We start from the raw sequence: 17,176 nt of genomic DNA on the forward strand, positions 1-17,176 counted from the left end.
ACTTAAACTTATCTTATTTTTTATTAATATATAAAACAAAGTCACAAAAACCGTTGGAATCGCCAACTGCAAAAACTGCTAATCCGATCATGCTAAAATTTTGCATACTGATTCTTGACACCATCTGGATGCGTGTTGTATAGTTTTTATCTTTAAAAATTAATAACGACAGCGGCAGCCAGTTACATTATTTTAAGGTATGGAGTCTCCTTTAATCCTCCGCCCCCTTGTAAAATAGAACTGATGAGTGAAATAAATTTTTATACATAGTTGCCTTACAACTTTGTCATAAAGAATAAATGGTTTTACTTTGTAAAAAGAACCTCATTAAATTATAGCAAATGTTTGACATCTAATATTATTTTTAGCAATAAGCTTATTTAGTAATACTTTAACTCTGAGACCCTCTTAAATTTTTTTATGTATATAAGGAATACTTTAATTATTCAGCCTTTCTTGTAACATCGTTGATCGCAGGTATGATTTCAAACGCTTTAGAGCAGAAAACTATTCAATCTGCCATTCCCCTTCACACTTTCAAGCAATTAATTTTTAAACGAATTTTAATATTATTTTTTTACAATAATTTATATTTTACTTTGAATGTTTTTCTTTTACAATTCGAAAGTTCTGTCGATTAAATGGAATAAGGCGTGTTTTAAATAAATTATTTAAATATACATATACAATAGAGTTGCAGAACTTATCCATCGTTTTTAAGGGTGCTTAATTCGAATTCGAAAAACAAATTATTTAACAATGTCACATAATCATATAAATATAAAAATAATCTGAAAAAAATTTAAATACAGCGTTACGTAGGATTCTAAAGGTTCGGGGTTTTTAATAACAACGCGGTGGTTGAACTCAATCAATCACTTTGTTGCTATATTTATTGAGAGAAGGCACTTTGCGGTCCCGAGTTGCTTATTGCGACTATCCTCCTTCTAGTCCCGACGTTCAAGAGCCCTGTGGCCACTTCTGCGGGCCTTTTTATGCTCTTTCTTCCCCCACTTGTGCTCCTTCCTAATACTAATAGCTGAGGCCCATCCCACGTAGTATGTTACATACTGTACGTGACAAAAGAAATGAAATGAAAAAAATTTAAACAAAATACAATAATAAACGATTAGAAGTAAAAATAAAAAAAAAAGTATTAAATCAAAATAAAAAAGTTCATTAAAAAAAAAACAAAATAAATAAATATAAAATGATTAGAAAAATAAAATGGAAAATAATATAAAAAATAATAAAAAAATTAAATAAAAAAAAAGGAATAAATTTCGGAAAGACATTAAAAAACAAAATTTAACAAAAAAAATGCCAAAGGAAATGAAATAAAAATACAGGAAATAAGATTTGAGAAATTAAAAAAAATGAAATGCAATATGAAAACAATAAAAAATGATCATAAAAACACATAAAAAATACAATAGAATAGAGAAAAAAAAGTAAATAAAAAATGGCCCACAAAAATAAAGATTAAATAAAGAAAATACGAAAAGCAATGAAGAAAAGGAAAAACAAAAAAATTTTTTTTCTAAAGTAATGAAATAAAATATTAAAAAATAATAAAATAAAACGAAATAAAATGTGAATTAAATATAAAAAACCAACGAAACGAAATATGAAGGAAAGAAATTAAATTAAATATAAATAAAAGAAATGAAAAGAAATAAATAAATAAATGAAACAAGAAATAAAAAAAATAAAAAAAATGAACGAAAACAAACCAGAGGGTATAAATGGGTCATGGGACCCACGGGAAGACCGAACTTCTTTAAACATTAGATAAATATAAAGACACAATTTTTTAGGTCACAAGGGGGTCACGAGACCCATAGGAAGAACGAAGCTTTATTAAAATTAGTTCTGCATTCATGTAGTTCACTAAAACAAAAACTTAAAGAACGTACGTCATGCACTACTAGAGTACGTCATGCATGAATACATAACTCACAAAGTTCAACCATCGTGAGTACTAAACTCGATTTTTTTTATTTCTTTTGTTCGTTCTTTAAGTCTTTGTTTTAGTGAACTACATAAATGCAGTACTAATTTTCAGAGAGCTTCATTCTTCTTATGGGTCTCGTGACCCCCTTGTTACCAAAGATATAGTTTGTCTTTATACTTATATGATGTTTAAAGAACTTTACTCTTACCGTTGGTCCCATGACCCATTTATAGCCCCTGGTTTGTTTTTTTTTTTTTTTTTTTTGTTCTTTTCTTGTTTAATTTATTTTTTTTTTTTTCATTTCTTGTTTTTTATGTTTAATTTAATTTTTTTTTTTTATATTTCATTTTGATGGTTTGTTATATTTAATTTATATTTTACTTTGTTTTATTTCATTATTTTTTTATATTTCATTTTATCACGTTTTAAAAAATTTTTTTGTATTTTCTTTTTTTACATTTCTTTTTGTATTTTTCTAATAATTCTTCTTTTTTGTAGGCTATTTTTGATTTAATTTTTTTTGTCATTCCATTGTATTTTTTCATGTGTTATTATCTTCATTCCTTGTTGTTTTCTTAATGCATTTCATTTTATTCAATTTTTTTAATTTTATTTCCTGTAATTTTATTTCATGACCCATTCATACCCCCTGCTTTGTTTCTTTCAATTTTTTTTTTTTTTTTCTTAATTTCTTGTTTTTAATAAATAATTTTACAAACGTAAAAACTATGATGTGTACTGTAATAGCAAACATTTTTCCAAATATTAGCATTAATGTACAAATGTCATCTAAATTCAAAACTTTGTCGACTTTTCCTTTTAATCAAATTTTTTTTGTTAGTTTATCAAAAAATTAATCAAGTTTAGAAACTTAACTAACAAAAAAAATTTGATTAAAAGGAAAAGTCAACAAAATTTTGAATTTAGATGACATTTGTACATTAATGCTAATATTTGGTAAAATGTAAGCTTATCAAAAAATTAATCAAGTTTAGAAATTTAACTAAGTCTGAAAAATCTAAGATATTTTGGTATTGGACATAATCCTTAAAGATGTTACAAAACTTGGTAAGTCTAATACTAATTGGTTTTATTTATTTATTTAACGGCTTATAAAAAACTGTGAATTGTCTTTGATTTTTGCGTTTTCTTTCAATTTTACAAGGCTTAGAAAACTTTTAAAAAATTTCAAGACATGTTGTTAAATATTTTATCAGTGATAGAGATTATTTGTAACATTAAATCTTTTGGAATAACAAAAAATTGTGACTAATTAATATCACCAAAAAAACAAACTAATAATGATAATTGATATAAAACCATTAAAGAATAATGATTTCGTTAGTTTACATAAAATTTAACCTGATATATTTTTAGAGGAAGTTGTTTCTGGCAACTATGTCCTGTCGGTAAAAACAAAAAGACTTATATACTTTAAGCGTATGTGAAATGATAATAAAAATACGCAATAAAGAAAAAGAGTGCTGCGGATTGCTTAAAAACAAACACACATATGATTTATGTTTTTTCCACCAGCAGGCTATTTCACAACTGTTTGGATTTGAGTTTTTAACAGGATATACTCAATTCAATTTTAAAAATCAATAATAATGTGCATAACTTGCAAAAAAAAATATCTAATAAATTTCTTTATTCAATAATAGATTTTAAAAAATCGTACATTATGTTACTACGGCACTAAGTACGAACATAAGCACCCAAAAAGTACGGTTGTTGTATGTCGATGCCAAAGTCGCGTATAATGTTTATCTTCCAAAGTGTGCAAAGTGAAATTTTGTGCCCTTGGGCCCACTTTTTACACTGTCAATTTCTCCGAGCCCTAGAGACTACCTGAAAAAAGCAAAAAACTTTTCTGTCAACAGTGTAGCCTAAAGGTGGAAAGTGGCGGTTGCACTTTGTGCCTATAGAAAAAAAAAACAGTTTTTGTTGGATAAGTACAGTCGACTCTGGATCTATTTTTCAGCCCAAGGGACCTGCAAAGCATATCCAAGGGACGTAAAGTAGGCACGAAGTTACGGCACTTATGTAGCGAATCCTATTTTTTTTACCACGGGCACACCAGCTTCTTAAAAAAGCCTTAGGTAGGAAATAGTAAGCTCGCAAAGCTATTCGAAATTTTGCGTTAAAATACCTACAAAGGATTTTTTGTTTTTTATTTTAAGAAAAGCGGCATTAAAAAAATTTATTTTTACTGTTGTCAGCTGTCTTTCATGGAACTATTTGACAATTTAGTGAGAAAGAATAGGCGCCCCAAATGACCCTAATATGACAAACCATAAAATGGCCTTGCACAGCTACTTTTACGATGCTTGTGCTATCTTGAAAATAGGCAAGATTAAAAAAAAAAAAAAAAAAACATACTGACGAGCGTAGTATAAAATAACAAGTCGCAACAATGAATAAGCAATAAAATGTAAAAAAATCTTCTTCTTTAAAACTCCGTCACTAACATTTTTTTATTGCAATTTAATTGGCCAGTTCAATACTAAAACAACTCAATAAGTTTTTTCCGGACAAAGTTGAAACAATGTGTTAAAACAAAGTAAAAGTCTTATTAGACATAATTTTTTGTAAATATTGAAAAAAATAGCTTTAATCTATGCAGTTATCAGCTACATAACTTATTTAACAGTTGATGATCAACGGCAATAATTTTTCTTTCGTTTATCTTAATTTAGAAAAGCTTTCAATACCTTAAATAAAGATTATATAAATTGTCATTAAATAACCTACGTGATAACATATTTTTTAAATGTTAGAAAAATAGTTTACAACAATTAAGTTGCATTCTCTGCAAAAAAATTAATGCCACCAAAATATTTAAATTACTATAAGGTAAACCAGTGCTTGGCCAGGGTCAAAACCTGTTGTTATACTTGGCCGCTAACACGATTACGCAATTCTCAACAATCACCGTCATTCGAAAGCAAATTTCCTTATGGATTCAAATTTAGCGTGTTATTAAGGAACACATAAAAAAGTAATCTTAACACTATTGTATTAAGAGTAGTGTTAGAAATTTTTTCATATTAAGGAAAAATGAGAACTATCATTTGCAAGTAAATTACAAAATACTGTTTATGCCAATGCAACGACAAAAAGGAGCACACAGCATGACTAAGTTAAGAGATAGTTATCTTGAATCTTTAACGCATCTTAACTGTTAGACTGTTTTTTTTTGTTCAAATAGAAAAATGTATGCAATAATAATATATTTGTATTTTTAAGCATATTGAAGTACATAAAAATCTGATCGACATTTTTATATATTTGCTTTACAGCTCGCTGGATCGAAGAAAGCAAGAGGATCATGGAAAGGAACGTTGCTGAAGGTAATCCTTTAATTTTAATAAAACATACAAAATTTTATAAGGTCTCTACTTATTTTAATAAGTATTTGTAACGTTGTGTTTCAATAAAATACGCGTAGGAAAAATTTCGTATAGCTAAACAGAAATTATATACAATAAAACATTTAGTGGAGGAATAAAAACTTGAATATGAACTAAATATTCGAAATTGTAATTTTCTTGAACATCAGAATATGACTCAAAGTACCTTAAGTTCAGGTAAATTATGGAAAATTCACCAGTTAATAATTATTCATTATGATAAGTGTAAGATTAACTTGTCTTATCAAATATTTAAACTCGGCTCGCAGGATTCTAAAACTGATGCCATTTAAAGTAAGCTGAAAAAAAACATTAGCATGATAAACACTTAACCTTATCTTATTTTTTATTAATATATATAACAAAGTCACAAAAATCGTTGTAATCACCAACCGCAAAAACTGCTTAACCGATCGTTAAGTTAAAACTGAAATTTTGCATACTGGTTCTTGACACCATCTGGATGCGTGTTGTACAGTTTTTATCTTTAAAAACTAATAACGACAGCAGTGACAAGTTACATTATTTTTAGGTATGGAGTCTCCTCCAACCTCCCCCCCCCTCGGTTTGAAATAACATAATTTTTATTTATGACTAAGAGTTTATTTTTATCTTGTATAATAAAACTGTTGAGTGAAATAAATTTTTATAGATAGTTGCCTTACAACTTTGTCATAAAAAATAAATGGTTTTTCTTTGTAAAAAGAACTTAATTGCATTTAAGCAAATGTTTGACATCTAATATTATTTTTAGCAATAAACTTATTTAGTAATACTTTAACTCTGAGACCCTCTAAAATTACTTTATGTATATTAAAAATTTTTTAATTATTTAGCCTTTCTTGTAACATCGTTGATCGCAGGTATGATTTCAATCGCTTTAGAGCAGAAAAAGAGCGTTTGATAGTACACGATGATGCTGGCACTGTCATTAAAAGTTTCATCAATTTTGTGACATTAGGAACTATTGGCCTTATTATCTATAATGTGTTTTTTAAATAAGTAATAATTGGTTTTAAACTTATTTTTGTTTCGTCGCCGACTTTGGGTTGAAGGAATCTTTAATCTGCACTAGTCTTTCCTTCGGAAACCTTGGAAACCTTGAGATTTTGTTTTGTTTTCCAGTCAGTAAGTAACTTTTTAAATTTCTGATCATTATTCATAGCACTTAAAAATAAATCTCTTTCAATTTTTAATTTACTACCATTCAAATCTTTGCTATCTATGACATACAAATTTAAAATTATAGAATCGTCATCTTCTTTTCCGATGATGAAATTTTCAACTTTCTTTAGTAAATTTATTGTATTACTATCAAACCTATTTGTTAACAACTGGATCACAGTATTAATTATTTCAAAATATAATTTTTTATAACGCTCCTTTTGACTAGCAAAAACATGACTTTCGGACTGGAAATATTGTTCTGAGCGTTTAGGTTCATTCCTTCCACGTTTGGCATATGGCTGAGATGGCTTCTCTATTTTAAAATTTGTCCTTGCTGTTTTTATTCCATCCTAAATTTTCGAAAAAATTTTATTATTTCCCATTGTGTGGATATTATCTTCAATATTTAGCACTATCGCGTGTGCTTTCTTAATACAAAATTCTTTCTTTTAGAGTTGAATATTTATAATTTCAATCTGATCAAAAATATATATATAATTATCGATAACGTTAAATAAAAATCAAAAAATTAAAGTCTCATAACGTAGCCTTGCAATTTTGCACGTATAGTCGCATCAATTTCACGATCACAGGCCTTATTCTTTAAATAATTTATAGTAGCCCTATAATTTCCACCAAATATAGACTTCAAAGATTTTATGCGCATCGTTCACCTAAAATAAACATAATAATTATTAACATCGAAATCATCATGGTTCAAACTTTAATATGCATTATTCAAATGTCCACTTTGTTTATCAATACTTTGAAAATGATTGGTTTTATTTATAACATACGCATACCTGGCGTAAAAAATAGTGATAACGATGGCGTTACTTCGGGCTTTATAAATTTAAACTCTTGCACTCTTTTCGATAAGACCCTTGTAAAATTAATGACATCTTCTATAACTGATATAACATTTCTGACATCCACGATTCCTTCCAGCGAGTCTTGAATACATAGATTTTATGTATACGCTGGACAATGGACAAACAATGCACGTGGCTCTACTTCATGAATATAAGTTTGGAAACCACTAATTCGTTTACTTACATTGCGTGCTCCATCGTAACATTATCCTCTTAGATTTGTTATATCGAAGTTATTGTCTGTTAAAAACTTCAAAACTAAGCCAAGCAAAGTTTCAGACTTCGTATTCAGAGTATAGATGAAATTAAAAAAAAAAACTCGTTAATCGTTAAATCCTTATCAACCATCCGTAAAAAAACAGAGATTTGTTTAAGTTTAATAGTGTCTAAGGTTTCGTCTATTATTATTGCATAATGTTGAGCTAACAAAATTTCGTTTACAATTTTTTGTTTACCTCATCAGCTAACAAAGCTACAATTTCATCAATAACAGAATGGTGCAGCCAGTTATAGTTATTTCATTTTAACTAAACTTTCAATTGTGTAATACCTACACTTCTCAATGCTAAAAGCTGGTGCAGATTAAAATTTTCTTCGTCATGGCCACGCAAAGAGAGACCTTGCCTTGTCAAATACTGGATGGATGTAAAATTGGTTTTTAGCGCTATAAGACTGTATAACATTTCTTTTTGTTTAGCAGAACTTAAGTGCTCAACTACACTTTGTTTCTTCGACGAGAGCCATTGAGATAAACATGCCCGATGGAGTAGACTTTTTTTTAAGCTGAAAATAACAAGGTCACATTCTTATATGTGCGAAACCTATCGTCAACGAAAGCGCCTTTTTAGAAACGTTAATAGATTTATCAGTGGACATCAGTAGTTTCTTTTTAATAGCTTCAGAGCAGACAGAACAGATGATTCCGTTTTTCGCTTCATGATAAATAACTCAATAAAATCTATTTTTCCAAGATTCTAGACTCTTTGGTTTTGCTAAAAAAAGTATTTCACTTATCCAAAATTATGGATATTACAATTGTATTATAAATAAAGACCATATCTGTTAAAAAAAAGTCATATTATTTAGGAGCTTACCTAAATTACTGATTTTTGAATCGTCTGCATCTGTAACTAAACTACTGCACGGTTCCGAAAATTGCGATCCTACTTCAACAGCAAGCATTGCATCAGGTATTTACTTTGAGCACAATTTCAAAATTGCGCCCCCACTGGAGACTTTGAGAACGATTGGTCGTCATTAAAAAAGGTAATTATTATGAAATCGAGCTTTTGGCTCCATTTACCTGGTGGCCAAACCTTAAATATCGCTTTTCTACAAGCATGTGGAAATTAATGCATAGTACTTTTTGTTTTTAATGACGACCAATTGTTCTCAAAGTTCCCAGTAGGAGCGCGATTTGGGAATTGCGCTCAAAGCGAATATTTGATGGTTCGGTAGTCAAACGTTCTTGCGCTGCTGTTGGATCTATCTTCTCTCTCACAAGCCACTTATCGATCTCTCTTTCTCTTTACACTCTTTTTTTCTCTCTACTTACACACTAACCACACTTAAGTACGTATACTATTCCTATCAAAAGATGAAAATAATACACATATAGATATACAAAGTAACTATGAGAGGTAAAGCTTGTCAATGTATATACAGTGAATAACCCATATCACGATCAGAAATCTAAAGGGGCTACCTCAATAGTCCAAGAGGGCCTCTGTAGGCTTTCTCAGTAGTGCCTCAAGAGGTGCATCATGGCGTGCATTAAAGGCCCTCACGAGGTTACCTCAATAACCTAATTTTATCACAGGTAAATATATTTTTTGGAGCAGTTAAACAGAAACGGTGCGTTCGAAAATTACCGACAAATTGTAATTTTTGAACGCGTCCGGAATATTGCAACTGTATTAGTTTTATAATTTAGTAGTAAATAAGAATTTTTTTCTAAAAATGAGTAATAAAATAAAATAGTCTTTAAACTTAAATAAACATAGTGCTAAGAAATATCGCAACGCAAAGTGTATTCAACTATATAATAATAGTGTGATTCTAGCACATAGCTTCGACTTAATGGATATTTCCATGCAAGATGACATTACAGTAGCTTATCCTCTACTACATTATTTTATGGATGTTGATCAACTTGAAAGCGAACGACAAGATTTATTGACAAATAGTGACATAAATAATAGTGAAAATTTTCATACAATTATCGATGAATTTAAACAAGAATCTTTAGTAGGAGAAGAACTACATTATAATGAAATAATTGTTTAAAATCTTAATTTCTTTGATTCCTTTATTTTTTACTTAATATTTCTCTAGGGCTAAAACACTGAAGTACTGACAATAATCTTAAACGTTTGTTTTTTTGGTTAGTGGTGATACTGCCTTGCTAGGCCCTACAGTGGTTAATGGGGTAACCTTAAGAGGTACTCATAAGCACCCTATTAAGATTTCTGATCGGGATTGTACCCTTGAATACGCAATAGCTATATTTGATAAACTCGAACTTGAGAGAGTCGAGAGGAGAGACAAGCATGCGCATGCGCCTGATTGCAAATTTTTCTGTCAAAATTTAAATTCTTCTTTTTTTAAGTATATTTGTAGCGATCAGTTATCGCCTACTGATGTGAGACGCCACATATTTAACTTCATATGACTTCGCCCAGAGTGCTAATTAGCTAAAGCTAATGGGAGCTGAGAGTCTTACGAATTGTTTAAATAAGTGTTGTTATTTAATTAATACGTTTTCATTATATAAACAAAGAAATTTCCAAGGTAGCAAATAAAGATTTATGTTAATAAAAATGTATATTATATATGATGTAACACTACTTCTTGATCTGAAATGAAAAGAGACACCGATGCAGCATTGCCAAATTTCGATCACGTTCGTCACCTTTGTTCCTCTCACCTCTTAGGTTTCTGCTCCTGAAAAAGGGGGATTGGCGTGGGAGTTCTCCCGTTCTACGAAGAGAACTAATAATTAACGCACAAACAAATACTTTTCACTATTTTTTATATTTAAAACACTCAACACTAATACACAGTATCTTTCTTCATGATACACGACACAACGCTTCACCTCGTCCTCGGCCTCGCACCACACGAGAATTGTTTGATTAAAGTGCTCCGAGAAGTCCAAGCAATCCAAGAGTAATTACGGCATACATCTGTATTTATGGCAAAAACTTAAAATATATATATATGCTTTAGTGACTCTTGGATAGCTCGGAGAGCTTGGAGCACTTGAATCGAACGAGTCTTTACGTCAAATTTCATTACGTACTAGTTTAACGAGTGCCGCGAGTAATAGGCGTTTTAAACGCCGTTGTCTCAAGCGTAATACCAATAAACTTTTAGCTAGAGCACAATCTGCTCTAATACTTCAAAGTTCTTCTGACCAACCTGGTGTTACCAGGGCATATATTGCTACAACAAAAATCAGAGAAAAAGTTCTTCTGGCCCACTTCCCCGATCAACGGAGAACGGATCTTTATCCGTAGATCGATCCAAAAATGAGATATTCTTCGGCCAGTACCGTTGTTCCCTTGTACATGGTTTCTGTAAACAGAGATTCTGAGGGTAAAAGTCAAGCTACCCGCAGCTGGCACTCCATTGTCGAGAATACTAATAATAATAATAGTAATAATAATAATAATAATAATAATAATAATAATAATAATAATAATAATAATAATGATAAGGAATTACCTTACAGCATACACATATATATTTGGAGGCAGCATCGTATATACTGGTTGCAAGGCCAGGTGTGTGAGAGAGAGAGAGTACAAGTTCCTGTACATCCTGTCTCTCTTGCTCATGCTTCGTAATTGGTCGCTCAAAACTCATATATTTATATATGTAGTAATATGAAGCTGAAGTGGAAGCGATAAAAATGTTTTAGAAGCGTGTGCAATAGAGATAGGATGTACTGGAACTTGGACTCTCTCTCTCGCACCTGGTCTTACAACCATCACAGATCTTATCGGTTATTTTTAGAGCCATCTAATATTAAACTATTTTACCAACAAATACATTTTTACTACTATTTCTGGCAACAATTAGTTCACTTACAAATTTTATATTAAGTCAGTCATTATTGTATTTAGTCAATCATTCACTAGCAGACGTCACAAGCAGAGTTGTTCGTTGCAAGGCTGAGAACCCTGGACACCTATACTTCTCTATAGTACTACTCACTTGATTCTGAGCATTTAACCAGGAATCACTGACTCTTGCCAAAATCTGCGCTGGCTGAACCTATCAGTAAAGCTGTACAGTGGAGGTTGTTTAAATCGTTGAGTGGGAAATTCATACATTAAATTTCCATTGGCTAAATCGAATCGATTATATAACCTCTTCCATTAGTGAATTTTATACTTTCCGCTCAACAAATTAAACGGCCTTTACTGCACCTATAGTGTGGTGCTATAAGGGCCCCTAAAAATCAACGTTTTTAAACTGTCTATTTTTTAATAAATATAGTTATTTCAATAAAACCAAAGTACAAGGTCAAGAAGTTGCCAGAAAAGTACCGTGAAATTATAATTGTGAGAATTAGAAGATGTTGCAAGGCAAGTCAGATCAATATTTCTTACTTTTCTTCTGATTTTCTCTGAAGTTAGGTCGTTAACCCTATATTTTTGAGAAATTATTAGATTTTTTGTAAAAAAATACACAAGAAATATTTTAAACTTTTGAAGTTGATCAAAGATTTTCAAAGATATAGTCGATCTTCTGACCACTGTCCGTACGAGTAGGTGTTGAATTGGTAAATTTTTAGTAGCAATTTGCGAAAAAATTAAGTCGAAACCAGTATTTGTTATCACAAATGAATTTGGCATGCGTTTTGTTACATAAGTCCAGAATTTCAGAGGTCTTAATGAAGCCCATAAAAATCGTCCAAGCCAGTATAAGGAAACGAGATAGTATTCAATAGACAAGCATTACAAACCAATCTCCTGACCTTGGATAGCAAAAACGACTGAATTATGTGAAAAAAAAGATGTCTCTGATATAACACCAGAAAATATTGATAAAGAGTTCTACAAGTAGCTTCAACGCTTCAGACTTTGTAGTGTCAGGGACGGATTTAAACGTTTTCAGTTTGTTACCAGCGGCCTTTTTGGGGGGGTAGTCTTTAGTTTAGTTTCCTCTGTTCGGGCAAGTTTGGGGTGGTACGTCATCTGACGTGGAGTTGCTGCAAGAGTCCTGAAGAAGAACATCGGTGCAATGCCAAGCACTGATGCCAGTGTGTCGAAGCGGGTGTTTGAGTGTGGACGGCAACCAATCTCCTTTGTGTGGGCGAGCTTAGGTGGTGTGATGTACGACGTCGAGTAAGAGCTTGAATTCCGAAGAGGATCATCGGCGTTATGCGAAGTACTAATGCCAGTTTGTCGAAGCTAATGTTCGAGCACGACGGCGATCAGTCCCTTTGGTTATGGTGTCCGACGTGGTGTTAGAGCGTAGGGCCCGAAAAGAAGTATTGGCGTGATGTTATGTACTGATTACGGTGTGTCAAATTGGGGTTCGGGCGTGAACGCTGATCAGTCTTCTCTGTTTGGGCGTGCTTAGGTGGTGCGTCATCCTAGATGAAATTGAAGCGTCAGTCCCGAAGAGAAGCATCGGCGTAATGTGAAGCTCTGACGCTGGTGTGTCAAAGCAGGTGTTTGAGCATTGTCAACGATCAGTCTCCTCTATGCGGACGAGTTTGAGGTGGTACGTCATCTGACGTGGAACTGCTGCGAGAGTCCTGAACTGACGCCGGTGTGTCGAAGAGGGTGTCAGATTATGGATGGCGATTAGTCTCCTCTGTGCAGGCGAGTTCGTGTTAGTACGTCGTCCAACGTATAATTGGAACGTGAGCCTCGAAGAAGAGCATGGGCGTGATAAAAAGCTCTGATTCCGGTTTGTCAAACTGGGTGAACGAGCGTGGACAGCGATCAGGTCTCCTCTGTTTGAGCGAGTTTCGAGCATTGCGTTATTTAACGTGGCACTACTGTTTGAGTTCTGAGCTAATGCTGGTATATCAAAGCGGCTGTTTGAGCATAGATGGCAGTCAGTCTCTTATATGTGGGCGCGCCTAGGTAGTCTTACGTCAAATGTGTAGTCAGAGCGTGAGTCCCGAAGATGATTATCAGCGTAATGCGAAGTACTGATGCCAGTTTGTCAAAATGAGTTTTCAAGCATGGACGGCGATCAGTCCCCTCAGTTCGGGTGTCCGACGTGGAGTTGGAGCGTAGGGTCTGAAGAGGAGTATTAGCGTGATGTTATGTACTGATGCTGGTGTTTCGAAACGGGGTTCATGTGTGGACAGCGATAAGTCTCCTCTGTTTGGGCGCGCTTAGGTGGTGCGTAGTCCAAAGTAAAATTGGAGCGTTAGTCTTCTCAGTACGCGCGAGCTTGGGCGATGGCACTGTAGTTTGAGGCAGTACAACCTGTGGACCAAAATGCCTGACGAGTTGGTTAATCTAGCTTGATAAAGGCCTCTGTATATTTCTTGAAGGATGACAATGACAGCTGCTAATCCTAATCTGCTAACTCTCTGTTTCTTAAGTAAACAAGTTGCTTTTTAACAGTAGCGGGGTCCGAGAGACTTAAGTGGCTATGTTACCGGTGATTATTGCAGAAGCTGATACCCACTTCCATTTTCTTTAAAGGCTCTTTGAAAGGTGCAAAAACCTGCTGTGTAGCTGGTGTTCACAAGTTTCAAAGGCTGGTTCTTCAGGTTCATATCTATCTCATGCTTGTTGCTATGTTCGTGTAGGTTAGATTTGTCAAGAGCCACTAGGTATTTCTACCACTTAGAAAGAGTATTGTTGGTTGCAAGTTAGGTGTACGTCAGTCAGTAGTGATGATTAACTCTCAGGCTCGTAGATACCTTTTTACAGCAACAGAGAGTTCTTTAAATATGGCCCCACGTCAAGCGCCAAATTGTTACCAACGGCCTTTTTGGGGTAGGCGGCTTTGAACAGAGAGGGTGAGCTGGGAGTGGCCAGAGTCGTCTTCGATGGTATCGATCAGTCGTTGAGATAGAGCAGCAATGAGCATCCAGTGCTAGAGACTCTAGGCGTAAAAAGGTAGAACACTTCTACTGGAATCCAATGTTACCGCTAGAACTGGTACTGTTGGTAGGTGGTTGGGCAGAGACCCGCAGCAGTCAATAAGAACCCGTAGCCAGTATTTTATATAAGATGCAATAACTAGCTGAAAAGAGCCTCAATTCTATATCAAATTCTTTCAGTAGTCTGACAACAGTGCCTCGTAGTGCGGATAGTAATGGCGAGAGTGGGCAGAGTAATAGTCATTGCACCGAGTTCAACGTGGTATTAATCATAGGTATTTTATTTAAATTAATTGGTGATCTAACTACTGCCGTAATGTAGGTCTCGTTGAGTGAGCGAGGAGCTAGCTTTGGCTTAGATCGAATGATCCGGGAGCATGATTACGAGAAGTCGCGTGGTCCTTCTTACGTACTACAAGCAACTTCCTTACCTGCAATGTTTGACAGTAACTAGTAGTTGCCAACAAGCGGGTGGTAGGTGGTACTGTAAATTGCAAAGGTTTGAAATCAAAGCTGCGCGCAATGTTTAAATATCAAATTTATGTAAAACAATTTAATTTAAAGAATTTAAATAATTTAATTATTATTTTAAAAATTAATAATTAATAAAACAATACCCCAGACGGTAACAACTTAAAGATTTTACATGACATGTCAACACACGATGGTGCTCTATTCAGTGAGTCTCGGGTGAATTTGAGACGGGGGGAGGTGCTAGTCTTCATGTTAAGTAGGTTCGCTACAGGGAGTTTTACATATTTTTACGTTTAGACACTCAACTGCATGCCCAGGTGCCTTTACTTAATGTAGACACTGTACAGGGGTTGCGTTTTAAAAAGTTAAACGTAGTTGAGTTGAGTTTCTTAAAATATTTCAACAATCATGTTTTTCAATATTAATAATGAAACCAACAATTATTCGGAGCAGAAAAGTCCAGGAAGAATTATTTAATTTTTATTTACACGAGTATAGTAGAATAATCAATTTGTTCAGGACGATAAGTGCCTAATAAATGGATTGTTTGTCTCAATGAATAATGTAAAATAATATGTTGGCTGAATGAGATGAGTTCCTGTCTTATTTATTTATTGTATTTAAGAATAAAGTTAATAAATAACTAGTTGGCTGAAGCATATATTTTTTATTAAAATATTATTATTGATATTGAAGATTATATTGCTCTGAGGGTTTGATACGTGGTCTGCTGTAAAGTTTGTTGAAATGAGAACTTCTTTAGGCACACTTCGGTTGAGAAGCAAAATGTTAGAATCGCCCGTAATTACCTATGTACATACATACGTATACTGATACTTGGTGGAACTTGAGTCTCATTGTTTGCCTTCGGATCCTGTTACATATATATGATCAGCAAGTAGTATTATATATACTTCTATTGTTATGTCGTAGTGTATGACTGAGTACAGTGTTTATGTATAGTGTTTAGTATAAATTACTAAATCATTGATGGAACTATAAAAAAGTACACGTTTGATGAGTGTTTATGTGTGTTTTTTCTACTTCTACTGAGCAAGTGTGTGCGTTTGCACCTGTGCGCATGTGTGTATGTAATATGCTAGCAATATTAGTACTATTTGAACTAGTCAATACCATTATTTAAAGAACGTTAATTACCAAAATCTTTTTGCATGTCCTTAAGAAAAATATTGACTTGGGATCCCATGAATGGACCCACGTTGAATTTTACACGGGCTTCCCACATGGGATTTTAGGTGGGAACCTACAAAAATCATGTTTGCCACTATGAAAAAAAATAACTACATGAAAAATATACATTCTATCTTATAAGACAAATAGTAACGGAGGAAGCCTTATGAAAACAAAACGCGAGAACCGTAGAAATTAATACCTTATGAATCAAGACTATACAATAATATTTCTGATAAATGAGAATAAAAAATGACAATCCAGCTGATGCTTATTTATAGTTTTAAATAAAACTAATCGTGAAATATGACTGGTAGTAATAACATTACTATGTAGTAGGTAACAAGTGACTTTTAAACAAAAAAGCAGATAAAAGCAGACGTTATGAATCAAGTGAACTGTCATGCTGCCTTCGTACCTGAAAATAAGAGGGGGGAGGGATACGTAGAAAGTGGACACCTCATCTCGTGCATTTTTTAGGTCCCTTGTCCTCCTCGATTCTGCTCCCGAAAAGGGGAGTTTGCATTAAAATTTTCTCTCGTTCTACTGAGAGAAATAAGTATGGAAAATGCTATCACGTCAGGTTAAGGAAATCGTTTATTACAGCTTTCCACACTGCTCTACAAATAAACTCCTCGACGGCGCTAAAGCTACTCCGTCTCGCTGTGAGAACCGCGATCGCACGTTCAAGGTCCTGAGACCAGGAGGGGCCGCTGCCCTAACGCACTACTGGCCACGTCACGCACGCACACACGCACACTCGCGCATGCCCTCACACGCAATCTCTGGCCCCTGTCCCTTCTCTGCCAAACACACAATCTTACTCCCTTCTACCGCTGTCTTTTCCTTCTCGTCCGGTTAAAATTTTTTTCGCACTCTTTCTCTCTCTCTCTCTCTTTCTCGTACTCTCACTGTCTCTCGGTAACCTTACCTTTGTTTTCTTTTCTCCCTAGTCCCGGTCTTTTCTCTCTCTCTCACTCTTTCCCTTGGGCCCGGTATCTTCGTTTTGAAAAGGAGCTGTGGC

The sequence above is a fragment of the Copidosoma floridanum genome, unplaced genomic scaffold, assembly GCF_036245765.1.
Source record: "Copidosoma floridanum isolate Cflo_tuat_1 unplaced genomic scaffold, Cflo_Japanese_pri ptg000011l, whole genome shotgun sequence".
Lineage (NCBI taxonomy): Eukaryota > Metazoa > Arthropoda > Insecta > Hymenoptera > Encyrtidae > Copidosoma > Copidosoma floridanum.